The sequence below is a fragment of the Lepus europaeus genome, chromosome 15, assembly GCF_033115175.1.
Source record: "Lepus europaeus isolate LE1 chromosome 15, mLepTim1.pri, whole genome shotgun sequence".
Classification (NCBI taxonomy): domain Eukaryota; kingdom Metazoa; phylum Chordata; class Mammalia; order Lagomorpha; family Leporidae; genus Lepus; species Lepus europaeus.
Window position 1 is genome coordinate 62,634,497 of NC_084841.1, and position 20,270 is coordinate 62,654,766.

The 20,270-nt window shown below is 37.0% G+C and overlaps 1 protein-coding gene across 1 annotated transcript in view; it reads left to right on the forward strand.

Annotated features, from left to right (window-relative positions):
* Positions 1-20,270, forward strand: part of TMEM232 (transmembrane protein 232) — a gene marked incomplete at its 5' end in the record, with an annotated part of 285,351 nt that overhangs the window by 89,950 nt on the left and 175,131 nt on the right. The window lies entirely within an intron of this gene.

Here is a 20,270-nt window from a genome sequence, read left to right on the forward strand (position 1 = left end):
ATTTATTTGGAAAACAGAGAGACAGAGAATGAGAAAGGCAGAGAAGTCTCCCATCTGCTGATTCACTCAGAAATGCCTGCAACAGCCCTGGATGGGCCAGGCAAAGCCAGAAGCTAGGAACTTGGTCTGGGTCTACTTTGTAGGTAGCAGAGATTCACCAGTGTGAAGTCAGCACTTACTTTGGTATGTGACCTCCTTTGGTATGCTTTAACAGGAAGCTGGAATGGAGGGCAGAGATAGGACTCGAACCCAGTCACTCTGATACGAGGTGTGGGTGTCTGGAGCCAGGGCTTCACTGTTGTACCCAATGTCTGTGCCTGTGGTTCATCCTTCACACTGATGCTTTACCCTCCATCAAATAGTACTTGTCGTGTGTATACAGCGACTGTGCTTATGAGATCTAGTAAAATATTTTATTTTTAAAGGGGTGCTGTGGGTGCAGTATTAATGCAATGGTGATTTTTTAGATTAGAGTACTTTCTTTATAGGTTAACTTTAGAGTCATTGCAGTTTGTGTATGGCCATAGACTGTTGCATATGTGAATGTGACTCTCACTTCAGTTAAACTGTGAGGTAACTGAGACTACAGACTCATGGCTGCATTATATTTGTGTTAATTCAATATCTAGCATAGCAGTACATAATAAGTGGGTTTGTCATGTAATTCTGTGATTAGTCACTGAATTTTAGATATAATTGCAAGATTTTTAAAGTATGAAGGAGACAAAAATACTATCTTTACTCAGAACTGTAATTTACTTATTTGATGTTGAATTGTACTTGAATATAAGTTCAAATAATAATACTTTAGTAGTAGTTATTAATGTCATTCTTTTTTTAAAAAAGATTTTATTTATTTATTTGAAAGGTAGAGTTACAGACAGTGAGAGGGAGAGAGAGAGAGAAAGGTCTTCCACTCACTGGTTCACTCCCCAAATGGACACAACGGCGGCTGGAGCTGCGCCAATCCAAAACCAGGAGCCAGGTGCTTCTTTTGGGTCTCCCATGTGGGTGCAGGGGCCCAAGGATTTGGGCCATTTTCTATTGCTTTCCCAGGCCACAGAAGAGAGCTGGATTGGAAGAGGAACAGCCGGGACTAGAACCGGCGTCCATATGAGATGCCGGCACTGCAGGCAGAGGATTAACCTACTGTGCCACAGCGCCAGCCCCTAATTTCATTCTTAAAGACTTAAAGACTTAAAGACTTAAAGAAGACTGGATTAAATAATTTCTGAGTGTAATTTGACCTTTTCCCACTTTTCAGATCATATTTTATTGTTGTCGATTTTAAATATATAATTTATTTTTCAATACACTAATTGGATTTCTCACATGTCGATAGTACTGATAAATATAAACAAATGTTGTATTCTTTTGCTGTTATACTTCTAATTTAATTATTCAGAATGAGCCGGCTCTGTGGCACAGGAGATTAAAACCACGGCCTACGGTGCCGGCATCTCATATAAACGTTGTTTCTAGTCCCAGCTGCTCCTCTTCCAATCCAGCTTTCTGCTATCGCCTGGGAAAGCAGCAAAAGATGGCCCAAGTCTTTGAGGCCTGCACCCACGTGGGAGACCCGGAAGAAGCCTCTGGCTGCTGGCTCCTGGCTCCTGGCTTTGGATCAGCGCAGCTCCGGCCGTTGCGGCCATCTAGGGAGTTAACCAGCAGATGGAAGACCTCTCTCTCTGTCTCTACCTCTCTCTGTAACTCTTTCAAATAAATAAAATAAATCTTAAAAAAATTATTCGGAACAGTCAGATATCTTACTATACAGTAACTCAACACATGAGTTCATTTTTTTATGTTTTGAAAGATTTTTTTTTATATTTTGAAAGACTGGTTTATTTATTTGAAAGGCAGAGAGAGAGAGAGAGGGAGAGAGAGATCTTCCATACCCTGGATTGCTCCTCAAATATCTGCAACAGCCAAACATCAGCCAGGGTGAAGCCAGGAGCCAGGAATTCCATTCAGGTCTCCCATGTGAGTAGCAGGAACCCAAATGTTTAGGCCTTCATGTGCTACCTTCCTAGGTGTATTAGCAGGAAGATGGATTGGAAGCAGAGTAGCTGGGACTGGATCCACAATGGCCACTCCCTATCCATGATATTTTTTTAAAGATTTTATTTATTTATTTGAGAGGTAGAGTTACAGTGAGAGGGAGAAATAGAAAGGTCTTCCATCCATTGGTTCACTCCCCCGATGGCTGCAATGGCCAGAGCTGCGCCAATCCGAAGCCAAGAGCCAGGAGCCAGGAGCCAGGAGCCAGGAGCCAGGAGCCAGGATCCAGCAGCCAGGAGCCAGGAGCCAGGTGCCTCTTCCTGGTCTCCCATATGGGTGCAGGGGCCTAACTACTTGGGCCATCTTCTGCTGCTTTCTCAGGCCACAGCAGAGAGCTGGATTGGAAGAGGAGCAGCCGGGACTAGAACCACTGCCCATATGGGATGCCGGTGCTGCAGGTGGAGGATTAACCTACTGCTCCACAGCGCCAGCCCCATGATTTTTAAACTTCATTTATAAAAGTTAAGTTTTATATCTAAATTAGGTCTTCACACATAGGTTGCAAAAAAAGCACAGGTTTTAAAAGTCCATCTATGAAATCAAAGCCTTTAACTCTGTCTACCTGTGTAAATGAGTGCTTTCAGGTTTCTATCTCTGACCAGTTCAGTGGTGGACTCCCTCTGTGGGGAAGATTTTCACTCTTGGAAGCCCCATGGCTGCCCTCTGGCTTTCAGCTCTATACTCTGGCATAGCCCCATGATGATGAGATTTCCTCTTTGTGGGACATGCAATTTTTTTTTCATTGGCAGTCTTATTTCTCCCACCACCAGCTGATACTTTCATTGAATTTATTTGCCTATTGTTGATTTTTTAAATTGAGATTCTTATCTTTTCCTGAAAACTTTACTGTGATGAAAGAATTTGGGTGGCCTGTTGAAAGAGATTTTGTTTTTCTGCCTATCTAGCTTAACACTGCTCAGCTTTCCAGAAAACACACCCCAAATCGTCAAATATTTTTCTCCTTCCCTGTAGTGGTTTCTGCAATAATCTTATTGAGAATCATGTGGTATTTACATCAGGTTTCTTCTGTCTGAGCAACACCATACATTCCAGCCAGCTATGTCTGCACTTGAGATTGCCAGGTGCATCATCATCCTATGTCAATGTTTTCTCATCTTTATATATTGGAGTGAACACATTTTTTTCTATTTAGTATGAATTCAATACTAAGGGGGAACATATGACATCCAAGAGCATACAATTCAGATTAGATTATTTTTGTATGTGTCCCTAGATAAGATTGCCACCTAGATATTTGCTTGGTAAGAAATAGTCTCACCAAGTAAGGTTGTTACTTTTGTGTAATTATTTTCCATTAAATATACTCTCCAGGAGTTTCTGAATCTCATTGTACTGACTGCCAGACAATGTGATGGATCAAAGAACTATCTTTGGAGATCCCACCATATCATTATATTCTTTAAACGGCTTGGTGATACAAGGTAGAAGACAATCCCTGAAAGATTAGATGCTATAAGGAGACTCCCTTTGTACATTCACAAGTGGTACAGAGGCAATGGATGGAATTTTTGCTTTCACTGATGTCCTTGTAATGCTTGCACTTGAATTCAGCAGTGAAATGATTAATCAAGATTTTCTTCAATGTTTTCTCAACACTGGTGGACAAATAGAAGTTACGAGCAGTGGGATTCTTTAAAATATTTAATCTATAGTAATCAAATCAAAAGTGCCTCTCGCACACTCAAAGATCAGTGTTCTTTCTATTGCATCAAACATCTTGAGCAATCCATAAGCAATACTAGTGGCATTTGTCTTAGGCATGATTCTGAGTATTTTGAAATTGATTTCTTACAAAATCCTTGTGGCTTCTTGTGGGAAATGATTGAAGTTAAGTTGATAATCTGATGACAGCCTGGTTAAACATATCTCAAGAGTCTCTTCTGGAGTGTTCTTAATGTCTCTCAGAACCACCCATGGACATAAACTTTTGATCTTATTTGTCTCCTGGATTTTTATCTATCTGTGTCAATCACTACTATGAAAAACCATCACTTGACAAATTCATTGTCAAATATTTCATCAGTCAATTGACAGAAATTAAAAACTGTCCTGTTATGGTTCATTATAACGTGATTTTTGGGGCATCCCTGCATAATTTCTCCATATACACAAGTGATTCTGTCTGAGTATCCTTAGTGCTTTATCAGTGGTGATGAAGGCTAGCTCCACTGTGCCACAGAGACTAGAGGGTCCCCAAGTGCTATCATTAGTTCATGCTTTGTCAGTATGATTACTGGGAAAGATGGACTGTCTTTCTGAAATGTGATATAAAAACTGAAAGAGGTTTTTCCCTCAACCTGCCCTGTATTCATATGAATTTATACTTTAATTTAGTTACTTGTATAGCATAATCTTAAGAAAAGCATTAGATCTTGCTGAAAATTACTCTCTTTATCTGATAATTATAATATGAATCATACCCATATCATGCAAATTTAAGTGACGACAAGCTATGGAAACATACAAACACATAGCATAGAACCTAGTGTATGATAAAGGTCCAATAAGTGTAATAAATGTTACAGTTAACATAATTGTTGCTGCTATTATAAGCAGCGAGGAAGGATTTTTTGACACTTATTCTTGTTTACAGCATGTATCTTGGGGCTTTTTATTTATACAGAAAGATAAAATGACATTGGAAAATATTTGAGAATGGTATCAATTTTTTTAGGAAAGATTAAATGGTGTCTTGATGGGTCATTTGTATGTTAAGAATTTCTTATAAAGAAACAATCCAAATCACAGTTTTGAAAAGGCATTATTATAAGAAAATAAAGTAATGACTTCCAGGAAGATGATTTCCTGGTGATCTTATGGGAATGTGTGGCTACTTGGCTTGTCCTTTTGCTATACTGAGATTCTGTGTTAGATAATTTTTTTTAAGATTTATTTATTTATTTTAAAGTCAGAGTTACACAAAGAAGGAGAGGCAGAGAGAGAGAGAGAGAGAGAGAGGTCCTCCATCAGCTGGTTCACTCCCCAGTTGGCCACAATGGCCAGAGATGTGCTGATCCCTAGCCAGGAGCCAGGAGCTTCCTCCAGGTTTTCCCACATGGGAGTAGGAGCCCAAGGACTTGGGCCATCTTATACTGCTTTCCAAGGACATAGCAGAGAGCTGGATCGGATCAGAGGTAGAGCAGCTGGGACTTGAACCAGAACCCATATGGGATGCCTGCGCTGCAGGTGGCAGTTTTACCTGGTACACCACAGCGCCAGCCCCAAGATCAGCTTTTCATAGTATCCTGTGTCTATTACTTAAGAGTAAGGTCCCTGACCAGTGACTAACGTTTGAGTTGTAGTGGTTTTGATTTAATACAAATTTCTGTACATGCTTATCAATACCACTTATGCATTAACATATAGTTGAAACTCAGAGTTTGACTTTATCATTCCTTCTAAGGAGGACCATCCTGCACTCATCCAATAGATTCCAACTATAGGCTGGTTTGATGCTCAGGTTTATGAATCAACCTTTATTTGACTTACATATTTTTGCAGCATCATCTGTAGAAGAGGTTTTTTGGAGCTAGAAAAATACAAGGGAGAGTGACAAAAATAAATTAATTTAAACACTAAAAATTTATGATTGATCTATATTGAGATTTTGATTTTAAAAAATATTTTGCCTTTAAAGTTCCTTGAGGACAATAATAAATAACTTTTAATGTGCTCTTTCTATACCAGACACAGTTTTAGGGACTTAACATGCATGGACTTAGTCATTAATAACTGCAACAATACTATAACATGTACCTTCAAGTTATTCTCCTTTTATGGATGAGAAAACTGAAGCACTAAGACTTTTTCTGTTTGCTGTTGTTTGGATATCATTTTGGCTGTTGAATTTTCCTAAAAGACTCATGAGTTAAAGGCTTGGTCGCTAGGGTATTGCTACTGAAAGATAGTAGAAACTGTAGGAGGTGAGGCCCATTGGGAGGTTTTTGGGTCATTGGCAGTGTGCCCTTAGATGGTACTTCTCATGAGATGCTTGTTCTAAAAGCCTGAGATTAGACACAGCTACTCTGTTCCTGGGCTCACAAACTGATTGTCTTTCTGTTTAAAGTCTCCCATTGCCATCCACCATTCTCACCAAAGGCCAAACCAGTAGGTCTGCCTAATATTGGGTTTAAACTTCCAGAACTGTAAGCTAGATAAACCTTTGTTGTTTGTACAGTTAGTTGTCTCAGTATGTTGTTGTCATACTGAACAGTTAACCAATGTATTGTCTGAGGAAATCTAATTAGTAGATGGTGTATCTGTGGCTTGCCTCAGACTTCCTTGTGTCAGAGTCCACCTCACCGAGCTCACTAGGGTCGTCGGCCCATGACATTGTTTGAACTACCCACCTGCATGTTTTAGAATGTGAACAGGATGACTTTGGACAGTTCTCTCAGGCCCTCATTACTATATAGCACTGTTTGTGTGAGCATTGTGACAGATCTGTGGCAGGTGGGGTCCTTAGTTCCTGTGTGATTTCTCAGCCCTTTTCTAAAGCTTTGGCTCAGACATTCTACAAGGTGGTTACCAGGATCTACCCCATTCAACTACTGTGCATTGTATGGTTTAAGAAAATCTGTCCTACAGCTGCTGAACATGACAGTAAAATGTTATTCTCACCGTACAGGAAACTACTTCCTTTATTTGTTACAGACCTGTATGCATCCACTCAGTTAGTATTTACCTCTGGTGGTTGATGATTTATGTATGGTTTTACCAAGAAGGTAACACAGCCTTATGTTATGTCTTTTGAATTTCAAATGCCATCTTCCTGTGTTCCTACTTTGGTTTCATAGTGATAAAATGATAGATTTTAAGATGCCTTATTTATCTGGAATGAGTGTTCTGAAAATGAAACGTGGAAATGATACATTCTGGGGGAAATTAATGATCACTGACTTGGTGTTTCTTGCATAACGGGGTAAAATATTAGGAATAGATGATAAATGACAGAACCAAAAATAGAGTAGTAAAAATCTTCTCAGTCAGGTATTATTCATCTAATGATCCAGGCTCCTCAAGACCATTTGCAACTAGTGAACAGCCGGATGCTGCTTAACAATCAGCAGAGGTATGGCCCTCCACAGTCCCCAAGCAGGCAATTCCACTTTTGGAGTCTGTGAAAGATTTTCCCTTCTATTACGATTTAATCTTTCTTTTGAAACCTTCTAAAACATTGGCTTAAATTGCCAGCTGGAGGCAGTATACAAAAAGGGTCTAATCCTCCTCTCCACCCATGCAAGTTCTTCCAGCATTTGAAGGTTACTGCCTTGGATTCCTTTTCTGCCCACCCTGTGGTCATCTCCTGGGTCTTTGTTTACTGCCTACTTTCTGTGGTAGTGTTTTATGATGCATGGACTACATTTTCCATATTTCAGATTTATCTTCTGAAGTTTGCTAGAAGATTGTCACATTGATATATTCTTCTGAATTTACAGTAGTTTATTACAATGGTATAATATAAAGTGAAGACATATGAGAAGGATCCAAGTTTTCCATCAGCATTGCCTGCAAGTAGAAAAAGAAAATATAAGTTTTCCTTTCATTCACTTGTTGAGAATTATTTTCTTGAACTGGTTCACCAATGGTACTAGTGCATATATATGCTACAGTTGTAAAATAAGTTTATGTGCTTGATTTTAACTTGGGGAAAAAACATTAGCACAGAATAATAATTTGTTTAAAAAAAGCAAGTGAAAATCAATTGGAATATTAGAACCAATTGAAACTTCTAATGGCACTCTATTATATATTCAATATGCCTCTTCCCTTGGCGAAGGTTATTTAGAAAATATATTAGGTAATAAGCTTGTGTTTTTATGCATGAAAGATATTTAGCAAATCTACATACATGTTATCAGTTAAATTGAAGAAATCCTCCTAGTTCATAATTTTATGTACTAACAAATCTAGAGGAATAGTACTACCTTCCATAATACTTCAACTCCTGCCTCTTTTGTCTTTCTCAAATAGGAATTATAAAATATTATTTTATATTCTTAATTTATTTATTTATTCTACTGATTTGATTTGAAAGAGAGGAGGGTGGGATCAGGGGAAGGATGGAGAGAGAGAGAGAAAGAAATGCACTATCCCATTTATTAGTGTACTCTCTAAATGCCCACAACATCCAGGGCTGGGCCAAGATGTACAGGAGTCAGGAAATTAATCTGGGTCTCTCCTGAGTAGTAAGGACCCAAATAGTTGAATAGTCATCATGTATTGCCTTCCAGGAGTACATTAGTAGAAAGCTGGAATCAGAAGTAGAGTGGAACTCAAACCCAGGTACTCTGATAGTGGTGTGCAAGTGTCCCAAGCAGCATCTTAACTGTTATATCAAATGCTTACCCCATATCTTATATTTTTAAATATTGTCTTACATTTCTTTGTTAGGATTAGATTTGGCTACATAAGTCAAAAATACTTGAAAATAAATAAAGTGGCAATTTCTCTTCTACAAAGTATAAATGTTCAAATGGACAAGCTATGGTACATGTACAGGCTTTAGACACACTCAGGTAAGAACACTTGCTCTCCTCTGCTATTCAGAGAGGACAGCCCTTGCTTTTGTATCCAGATGGGCAGTGAGAGAGTTCCATCAGTGTACACACTTTTCAAGCAACATACAGCAGAAGGATAGAGAGGAAGAATAATGTCCATCTCTGTCTTCTTGCTAGAAAGCATCACCTAACACTACTCCTGTAATCACATTGGCTTAAATATGATATATAGATACGCCTAAAGGGAGATTTTTTTTTTTAGCTAAACGTCAGTGAACCAAGCTAAAAATCCTATTTTTAGCTGTGCAATCCTATTTTACCAAATTATGTTTTCCTATAAGAAAAGAACTGTATTTTAGTATCTAGTGGGTCACTCCACATTATCTTTTTTTATTAAAATCTTTATTTATTTATTTGAAAAGGAGAGTTACAGAGACAGAGAGGGAAAGGGAGAGGGAGAGATAGAGGAATCTTCCTTCCACTGGTTCACTTCCCAAATAGCCACAAAGGCTGTAGCTGGGTTGATCCAAAGCCGGGAGCCAGGAGCTTCTCACAGGTCTCCTATATGGGTGCAGGGGCCCAAGGATTTGCAGCATCCTCCACTGCTTTTCCAGGCACATTAGGAGGGAGCTGGATCTGAAGTGAAGCAGCTGGAACTTGAGCCAGCACTCACATGGAATGCTGGCATCACTTTACTCAACTATGCCACAACTCCAGTCCAGCCCCACATTATCTTACACATTGCTTGGCTCAGTAAAGGCATCAAAAAGCCTATGTGAAATCCATGAATGAATGAAGGAAAGGAAATGGATAGCATAATGCTTGTAGAGTTTTTATTATGACATATAATTCAAAATGATTATTAAACACCATCTTTGTATGGTGTGTATATAAGTGTTCCATTTATTCTCTTTTAAAAATGTGATTACCATGTAATAGTTTTTATGAAGACTTTTATGGGGGTACAGTTCAACACTTGGACACATATGTACAACATAAACAAATCAAACCAGGCAACTACCTCTTCGTTTCCTTATCATTTCTTTGTATTTGGAGCCTACTCACTCCTCTCTTCCAGTTTTTTATTCATTATACATTACTGTGAACTACAGCTGCTCCACTGTGCTACAGAACACTAGAACTCATTGCTTCTGACTGTGGTTTGATGTCATTCTCCCACTCTTGTTAGCATCGAGTAACCATTATTATAAGCTTAGATGTAATTTTTTTAAAACTTCCTGTGAACTTCTGGAAGATTGGATAAGGAAAATGTGACATATATATTAACAAAGCAAATGTGGTGTATATATATACATATATATACATATATATATATATTCACACATATGCATATTATAAAATGAAATATTATTCAGTTATCAAATAGAATGAAATTTGGTATTTGCAAGAAAACGGACTTACCTGAACATCATTATGTTAACTGAATTAAACTAGACACAGAAAGACAAATACTGCATATTCTCTTTCATTATTTTAAATATCTAACACCAATGCTGTTCAATCCAGAAAAGAGTGTCTGTTTGTTTATACATTATAAATATTCAATGACAATACAAGCATGCTTATGTGTTTCACTTTATATTAATGACTCATAGAGTACTGAAGATTTTTTTTTTAACTTTTGAATTAAAAAAACAACATGGTTGGGTTAGAGAAGGTATAGCTTGACCTATAGTACAAAGAGTTTATTTTGTGTATGTCTATATTTGGAGAAGACGGGGAAGAGGAGGTGTGTACCAAATAAACATGAAAAATTAGGAGGCAGGCCCTGTTGGAAACCAGGCTGTCTGAAATGGATGATTGCTTCTAGAATCCAAAACTAGATACATACAATAGCAATTACCTAGCATTTAAAGATTCTGTATTTACTGAACAGAAGTTCAGTAGCCTTTGTCAAGCTGTCAAGTGAAGGAGACTTGTTTGCACACCAGGCCACCTAGACTTGTTATGTAAACTCATTTTACCTTTGTTTTGAAAAGTTGTAACACTATTAATTCAGTGATGATTGGGCTTGTTGTGTTGATTATAGATTCTCACCTCAAAAATATCAACTTATCTGCACAAAAATAGGCTGTGCTTGTCCCCTCACTGGTTAGGTATATTTACAGAGATATTAATGCCACTTAATTTCAGGCACTCTCACTACACAGCACACTTTCCAGGCCTTAAGGAAGAATGCTAGGAATGTCTTTTCATCAATAAATGTCTTAAAATTTTGTAAAAATGAGGTATCTTTGCAGTTTTTGAAATAAAGGCTTTAAAACATTTAGCTCCTATAAAATCTATATCTGCTCAACTCACAGTCTTTAATATCAATATCAGCACCTCTAATTATTAATATTGTTGTTTCCATCTAATAAATGGTCTGTTAAGTTAATGTGGATTGAATTAGAAGAAATATCTGCCAGTCTATCAGGTACCTAGATAAAAATCTGTAAGTGTATTGAGGCTAATTATAGTCGGCAAAAACAGTTGGAACTAGAGTTGAAAATGGAATTATTATTGTAATGATTTCCAAATCAAAATGAATATATCTTTCCCATTTGAAAGTGTTGAAGTGATTCTGGCCCTAAATCTCATTATTAGCAATGATTTGTTCTGAGTTTTCTCATAGCCAGCTTTCAGATAACAGTAATAGAATGTAAATTAGTGCAGAAGAATATTTACTTATTATACAAATTTTTGCTCTCAATTATAAGGTGGAAGGGCTCTTGATCTGTTGTTGTAGGTTAATTTTATGTCTATATTTTTTCATCTATGCATGTACATGCACACATGCACCATAACTAGCATTAATGTAGGATTCAAGTGTTCTGGGAAAATTAAACTTACAATATTTTATTTAGGCAAAAAAGATGAGGGAATAGTTTTTAGAATTTAAAATGTATTCACTCTTAATTCCCAAACATGTGATGAATGTATTAAGAAGGAGACCATTTCTGTATTATTAAGGAACGTACATGTACAAATCCTAAGTGATATGTTAACAGATGAAATCCAGCAGCGTATTAAAAAATAATATGCCCTATTCACTCTAGCAACTCAAGGAGAACTCAATAATAGGAAATCTAAATCTTGGAATTGAATAAGGCTAAATGAGTTATTTTTACTGCATGTTAAAATGGCATAGATTAATTTTAAAACACCTGCCTAATTTTAAGAAAATATGTTTGGATGATGATTGGGATGCACTCTTCCTAGTATCAGAGTGCTGATCTGAGTCCTGACTACTCCATACTCCTGACCCAGCTTTTTGTTAACATGCCTGGAAGGCATCAGGTGGTGGCATAAGTACTTAGATTCCTGCCATCCACATAGGAGACCTGGATTGAGTCCCTGGCTGCTGGCTTCAGCTTTGCCTAGCCAGGCCTGTTAAAGGCACTTGAGGAGTGAACCAGTGGATGGAAAATCTGTCTCTGTCTCCCTCTTTATCACTGTGTATTTCAAATAAGTATAAATAAATAAATCTTTTTTTAAAAGTACAAAGCTAGAAGTGTAATTGTAATTTCTGAAATTTATACAGCATTTATCAGAGACTCCAAATCGATATATCATTAACTGAAAAGCTAGAGGTAATTGTATAGAAGTCAAGTAAAAGACAAGGATTTCTGCACTTACTGCATTCTAGATGGCCTGACCAATATGGTAAAATCAGGAAAAAGACACAGATACAATATCAGAAAGGATTTGTAGTTATCTGAATATCTGTTTGGATATTCAAGACTGAAAATAGCACTAAAGAAACAAAATGGGTAGATATAAGGAACATATGTTATTGTCAAAATTTTCCTATTTCCCAGTGATAATTAAATATAAATATAATGCACAAAAAACAGACAATTGACAATAGCAACAAAGCAATGGAATTCCCAGGAATGCATACTTATTATAAAAAGAGGAAAACTTATAAAACTCTGTTTGAAACAGAAAAGTATTTTTCAAATAAATGACTGTGAACTTTGAGATGATCAAGATGAAGTGGATCCTATATTAATCTACAAATTAAACATAATTATAATAATATTGTCAATGGAATGGAAATAAGAAAGTTAACTTTATAGACAATCTGGGAAGAAATAACTAAGAAAACATACACAAAAAAACTCTCGTTGCTATGCTTGTATTTCTGCAGTATCAGCTGTAACATCTCCTTTTTCATCTGATTTTATCTATTTGAATCTTCTCTCTTTTCTTGATTATTCTACTAAAGGTTTATTGATTTTGATCATATTCAAAGAACAAGCTCATTATTTTATTGATTTTTTTAAAAGTTTGTTTTGTTTATTTCTGCTCTGGTCTTTGTTATTTCTTTTCTTCTACTAACCTTGGGTTTGATTTGTTCTTGTTTTTTTCTAGGCTGGGTCCTTGAGATACATTGTTAGTTTGTTAGCTTGATGTCTTTCCATTTATTTTATTTCTCCCTTATTATTATTAATTTTAAATTTACAAAACATAAAAAGTGAGGTAATGAGTTCCCATATACCACTCACCACATTTCCTCTACATTTTAAAAAAATATTTATTTGTTTACTTGATAGGAAGAGTGACAGAGAGAGGGGAAGACACAGAGAGAAATATTCTCCATCCATTTACTGGTTCACTTCCCATAGGACCACAGTAGCCAGAACAAAGTCAGGTGCCAGGAACTCTAAGCAGGTCTCCCAGGTTCGAAGTACTTGGGTCATCATTTGCTGCCTTCCCAGGTGCATTAGTAGGAAACTGGTTCATAAGCAAAGCAGCTGGGTCTAAACCAGTGGTCTAGTATGGAATACTGGAGTCATAAGTGCTGTTGGCTTAACCAGCTACTTCACAACACCAATTTACCATTTGCCCTATTAATATCTCACGTTAGTATATATTTCTCACAGTTAATGAATAGCATCCAGTTTCTCTTATTTTGTTCCAAGCTGCTTTTATCCCTCCCACCTCCCTGAACCTCTAGTAATTAGCATTCTGTTTATACTGAGTTTTTTTTTTTTAAGTTTTAGCTTCCATAAGTAAGGAAGAACATGTGATATTTGTCTTTCTGTGTGTGATTTATTTCACGCAATGAGATGTCTTCCAGTTCCATTCCATTATAATGCAGATGACAGGTTTCATTCTTTTTAAATTGCTGAATAGTATTCCATTGTGTATATAGCCACAATTTGTTCATTCATCTGATGATGGACACATTGGCTGTTTCTGTATTTTGACTATTATGAACAGTGTTACTATAAACATGGTGGAGGAGGTATGGCTTTGATACAACATGTTTATGTCTTTTGGGTATATATCCAGTAGTGGGATTGTTGTCTTATATGAGAGTTCCATTTCTATTTTTTTAAGAAAACTCCTGCTGTTTTCCACAATGATTGCATCATTTACATTCTCACTGACAATGTATGAATTACCCTTTCTCTACATCCTTGCCAACATTTGTTACTCTCTGTCTTCTTGAAAATAGTCATTCTGATAGTCTTTCTGTTTTTTGAGATGAGGGTATAGGTGCTTATGCCATAAACTTACCTCTAGTATTGCTTTTGCTATATCTTATAAATTTTGGAATGTTCTGTTTCCATTTTCATTAGTTTTAAGGATTTTTAATTTTTCTTTTGATTTCTACAATTATCAGTTATCATTCAGAGGTATGTTATTCAGACTCCAGCAATTGTATAATTCCTACTTTCTTTTATTGATGATTTCTTGTTTTATTCCATTATGATTAGAAAAGATACATGATATGATCTTTATTTTTAAAAATTTCTTGAGGTTTGTTTTGTGATGTAATAGATGGCCTATCCTGGAGGATATTCCATGGTGCTGATGAAAATAATGTTATTCTGCAGCTATTGGATGGAATGTTCTGTGAATGTCTAGCTAGTCTATTTGGCTTGTAGTGTAGTTTAACTCATGTTTCCTTGTTGATTTTTGTGTGTGTAATATGTTCATTGATGAAAGCTGTGTGTTGAAATGTCCTGCTGCTTCTCCCTCTAGATATCATAATTCTCTGATAAAATTGTGGGCACCAGCATTAGGTGTACATACATTTACAACCTAGTCACAAAGAAAATGCCATATATTCTGTTTTGTATATGGAGGTCAGAAAAAAGTTTGTCTGAGCTTAATGTGGTAGTTACTAGAGGCTGAGGTGGGGGGAGGGCAATGAGGCAGGTGGGATAATGGCACTAATCACTGCCAAGTAGAAGTAATAATTTCTAATGTTTCACAGCACCGTGGATTGACTAAAGTTCACAATAATGTACTATACACTGTAGAAAGAACTAGATAAGAGGAGCTGGTAGACTCTGAACATAAGAAAAAGATAAGGAAATGGAAGGATTATTGCTGGTTTGATAATTCATGCTATATATATATATATATATATATATATAAGTTGAAATATTGCACTGCACTCTATATAAAAATGTATGACTATTACATGTTTATTAACATGTTTTAATTTAAAAAAATAAAAACAGTGGGAAATTTCTTTTTTTAAAGATTTATTTATTTTATTTGAAAGTCAGAGTTACACAGAGAGAGGAGAGGCAGAGAGAAAGAGATCTTCCATCTGCTGGTTCACTACCCAGTTGGCCGCAATGGCCAGAACTACGCTGATCCTAAGCCAGGAGCCAGGAGCTCCTTCTGGGTCTCCCACATGAGTGCACGGGCCCAAGCACTTTGGCCATCTTCCACTGCTTTCTCAGGCCATAGTAGAGAGCTGGGTCAGAAGAGGAGCAACCGGGTCTAGAACTGGTGCCCATATGGGATGCCAGTGCTTCGGGCCAGGGCGTTAACCCATTGTGCTACAGCACCAGCCCCAGAAATTTAATTATAAAGCTACTATAATATAATCTATTATACTGGTAAAAGAAGGATTTACAGATTTTCATAAATAGAATATTAAATTATGCTCATACATCTGTATTTGTCTCTATAAACTCGATGTCTATTAAAAATATATAAAACAAAGTAATATACATGATGAGTTTTACTTTCCCAAGGACTAATTTTGGATTTATTAAGTGCTTGTCATCCTATATTCATCTATAAAAATGAGTTTAAGGTGTTTTCTATATTATATACTGGAATCAATGGGAAGTCACAAAAACTGAATATGAAATCATATTCTACTAGAAATTATGAGGTACATGAAAAGAAAATAATAGCTCTGTATTCTAGTGAACACTGAAAACTAATAAGCAAACCACAAAATAAAGTAAATGTGCATAAATTTCTGAACAATGAACCATAGTACAAAACATACAGCAAAATGATTCTTTTAAAGGAATTCCAATATAATGCTTATCCATGCAGTAAAAATAAGTATCTTGCTGAATGTTAGTACAGAGTCAAACTCGGGAGAAAAAAAACCCATCTAGTTATAAAAATTATATTCCAATAAATATCCTATCAATTTAATAAGCTGAAAAAGGAAGATGTCAGAGGGTCATTATCTTTGGAGTTCGGTAAATCCTGATTCCAAGTTTTGAAAACCACTCTTCTGGGCCAGCGTCGTTGCTCACTTGGTTAATCCTTGGCTTGCGGTGCTGGCATCCCATATGGGCACCGGGTTCTGGTCCCGGTTGCTCCTCTTCCAGTCCAGCTCTCTGCTGTGGCCTGGGAGGGCGGTGGAGGATGGCCCAAGCGCTTGGGCCCCTGCACCCGCATGGGAGACCAGGAGGAAGCACTTGGCTCCTGCCTTCAGATCAGCATCGTTCTAGCCGTAGCGGCCATTTGAGAGGTGAACCAGTGGAAGGAAGACCTTTCTCTGTCTCTGTCTCTCACTGTCAAACTCTATCTGTCAAATAAATTAAAAAAAAAAAGAAAACCCCTCTTCTGTGCCACAATTCAGAAGGCTGTTTTTGTGGATGACATTCACCATGTCAAGAATTGTGTCACCCTGGTGTCCACACAGCACACTTCCCTTACTGCCATCATTCTATTTTTAAATTATTCCATTACCATTTTTTTGTTTATTTTACTTCCTATGCCATTTAACACACTGCAGTGTCAGCAGTTTGTGGATATCTTCCTCCATCCATCACTCTTACTTCACTATTTAGAGCTAGCATTTATTCATCCTGCTTATCCCTCCTTCAAATGCTTAATCATTTGACACATGTAATGGCAGAAATTTGCTAGGAAGTTTGATGGTTAATTCTCTTGTTAATAAATTCTGCATATAATTGCCAGATTTGTCTCATCATAATTTCATTCCTTCCTGGTCCATAAAGTTTTTCATTAGGATGGGTTAAATATATATCACACAAATCCTGTTATAATTTATTTATACTTTTATTATCTTGCCTATTGAGGGACAAGGAGACTGTTTTCATCACTCAGGAGTGTCATCAAGATCCTGTCTCTTTACGTCTCTCTGCTCTGACTTCTCCAGATGTTAGATTTTCATTCCAATAAGTTTTGCCTCGTTATCAAAAATACATTTTTAGCTCTAGACTTCACAGATACATGTAGCATTGCAATGCAGAAGGAAGACAGGGATGATATTGGCTCTCTTTTCAAGTGAGAGAATTCTTTCATTTCCTGATAAGTTCTTATTTTCTCCATTGATTTTTGAAATCAACTAACATTCACAATTCACAATTCAATTATTATTTTTTTATTTTTTTTCATTTATTAAACTTTTATTTAATGAATATAAATTTCCAAAGTACAGCTTATGGGTTACAATGGCTTCCCCCCTCCCATAACTTCCCTCCCGCCCGCAACCCTCCCCTTTCCCGCTCCCTCTCCCCTTCCATTCACATCGAGATTCATTTTCAATTCTCTTTATATACAGAAGATCAGTTTAGTATATATTAGGCAAAGATTTCAACAGTTTGCCCCATATAGCAACACAAAGTGAAAAATACTGTTGGAGTACTAGTTATAGCATTAAATAAGAGTGTACAGCACATTAAAGACAGAGATCCTACATAATATTTTTTTAAAATTGATTAATTTTCTATGCCATTTCCAATTTAACACCAGGTTGTTTTTTTTCATTTCCAATTATCTTTATATACAGAAGATCAATTCAGTATATAATTAGTAAAGACCTCATCAGTTTGTACCCACACAGAAACACAAAGTATAAAAATACTGTTTCAGTACTAGTTATAGCATCACTTCACATTAGACAACACATTAAGGACAGATCCCACATGGGGTGTAAGTACACAGTGACTCCTGTTGCTGACTTAACAAATTGACACTCCTGTTCATGGCGTCAGTAATCTCCCTAGGCTCTAGTCATGAGTTGCCAGGGCTATGGAAGCCTTTAGGGTTCGCTGACTTTGATCTTATTCCGATAGGGTCATAGTCAAAGTGGAAGTTCTCTCCTCCCTTCGGAGAAAGATACCTCCTTCTTTGATGGCCCCGTTCTTTCCACTGGGATCTCACTCACAGAGATCTTTCATTTAGGTCTTCTTCTTTTTTTCCATGGTATCTTGGCTTTCCATGCCTACAATACTCTCATGGGCTCTTCAGCCAGATCCGAATGCCTTGAGGGCTGATTCTGAGGCCAGAGTGTTGTTTAGGACATCTGCCATTCTATGAGTCTGCTGTGTATCCCGCTTCCCATGTTGGATCCTTCTCTCCCTTTTTGATTCTATCAGTTAGTATTAGCAGACCCTTGTCTTGTTTGTGTGATCCCTTTGACTCTTAGACCTATCAGAGCCATCAATTGTGAGCTGAAATTGATCACTTGGACTAGTGAGATGGCATTGGTACATGCCACCTTGATGGGATTGTGTTGGAATCCCCTGGCACATTTCTAACTCCACCATTTGGGGCAAGTCCGATTGAGCATGTCCCCAATTGTACATCTCCTCCCTCTCTTTTTCCACTCTGAAATTTAACAGGGATCACTTTTCAGTTAAAATTTAAACACCTAAGAATAATTGTGTGTTAATTACAGAGTTCAACCACTAGTACTAGAACAACAACAACAACAACAACAAATACTAAAAAGGATAAAGTATTACATTGTACATCTAGAGTCAGGACAAGAGCTGATCAGGTCATTGTTTCTTATAGTGTCCATTTCACTTAACAGGTTTCCCCTTTGGTGCTCAGTTGTCACCGATCAGGGAAAACAAATGATATTTGTCTCTTTGGGACTGGCTTAATTCACTCAGCATGATGTTTTCCAGATTGCTCCATCTTGTTGCAAATGACCGGGTTTCGTTGTTTCTTACTGCTGTATAGTATTCTATGGAGTACATGTCCCATAATTTCTTTATCCAGTTTACTATTGATGGGCATTTGGGTTGGTTCCAGGTCTTAGCTATTGTGAATTGAGCTGCAATAAACATTAATGCAATTATTATGTTCTTTTGAGAATGTTGAAGCATTTCCCCAAAGCAACCCAGAAGACAGTCCCTTGGGTAAAATTGACAGGACTGAATATAAAAGGACCAGACACGCTGGTCACCACTACCTCAAGGAACCCTGGAAAAGTAAATGGAGAGGAGGGAAGTATTTGGTATTACCTATGAGAATTAATTTCCAAAGTCTTCATACAAAATAGGATTCTATTTAGAAAGAAGAAGCAGGGGTTGGGATGTGGCATAGTGGGTTAAGCTGAAGCTGCTTCTTGCAATGCCGGCATCCCATGTCAGAGTGCTAGTTCGAGTCCCAGCTAGTCTACTTTTGAACCTTGCCAACACCTTGCCAATACACTTGGGAAGGCAACAGTGGATGGTGCAAGTACTTGTGACCCAGTCACCCTTATGGGAGACCTGGAAGGAGTTCCTGGCTCCTGACTTTGGCCTGGCCCCAACTTGGCCCTTGTGGCCACTTGAGGAGTGAACCAGCAGTTGGAAAAGAACTCTCCCTTTCCCTCTGTCACTCTGTCTTTCAAATTCATAAGTAAATAGATCATAAAAAAAGTGGTGGATATATAACTAATTATAGTATTTGCTTTCTTTTAACAATTAAAAAACATATCAGGTTTGTGCCATTAGCACAATGTGCTAACACAATTCGGTAACATTTTATCACCTACAAGTTTTAATAGTCTGAATATCAGCAATTTGTATAGTTACAATACTTACTCTTTTGTGGCATCAAACTTTCTTGTTTAATAACAAATAAAATGTCAGAAGGACTTTGTATATGATTGGTATTCATGGCAGTCCAGTTTGTTTCACAGCATTAGTCAGTTACCTGCAAACCATAATTTTTTTTTTCATTTTTACCTAGTGATATTTTCATTTGACCTGTATATATAGTGCACACACCCATTAAAAATGTGAAGCCCCATTATGTTAATCCACTAAAGTGACCAATAACTTTTGTCCTTATCATTTAAAATTGGTAAGTTGTAATTTTTTGGAGGTGATTATTCTAGTTACATTTATTAGGGAGGTGATTATTCTAGCTACATTTATCTAATATTATTTTTCAGTTTCTCTTTTTGTAGCTGTACATTTTTTCAAGTGAGTTGGCTCTTTCATTTCTTATACGTTCTTATTTTCTTCATTGATTTTTCAACTTAAGTAGCATTCACAATTCAATTATTGTATTCTTTTGAGAGTGTTGAAGCATTAGACTTGATCCTAATGCTTCTGAGCCTTGGACTACAGGTAGGGATAAATTTAAGTGTAAAGATTTATGAAGGGTAACACACACTCTGCCTCTGATTAACTATGTGACTTAGAGTTTATCATTTTCTGTAAA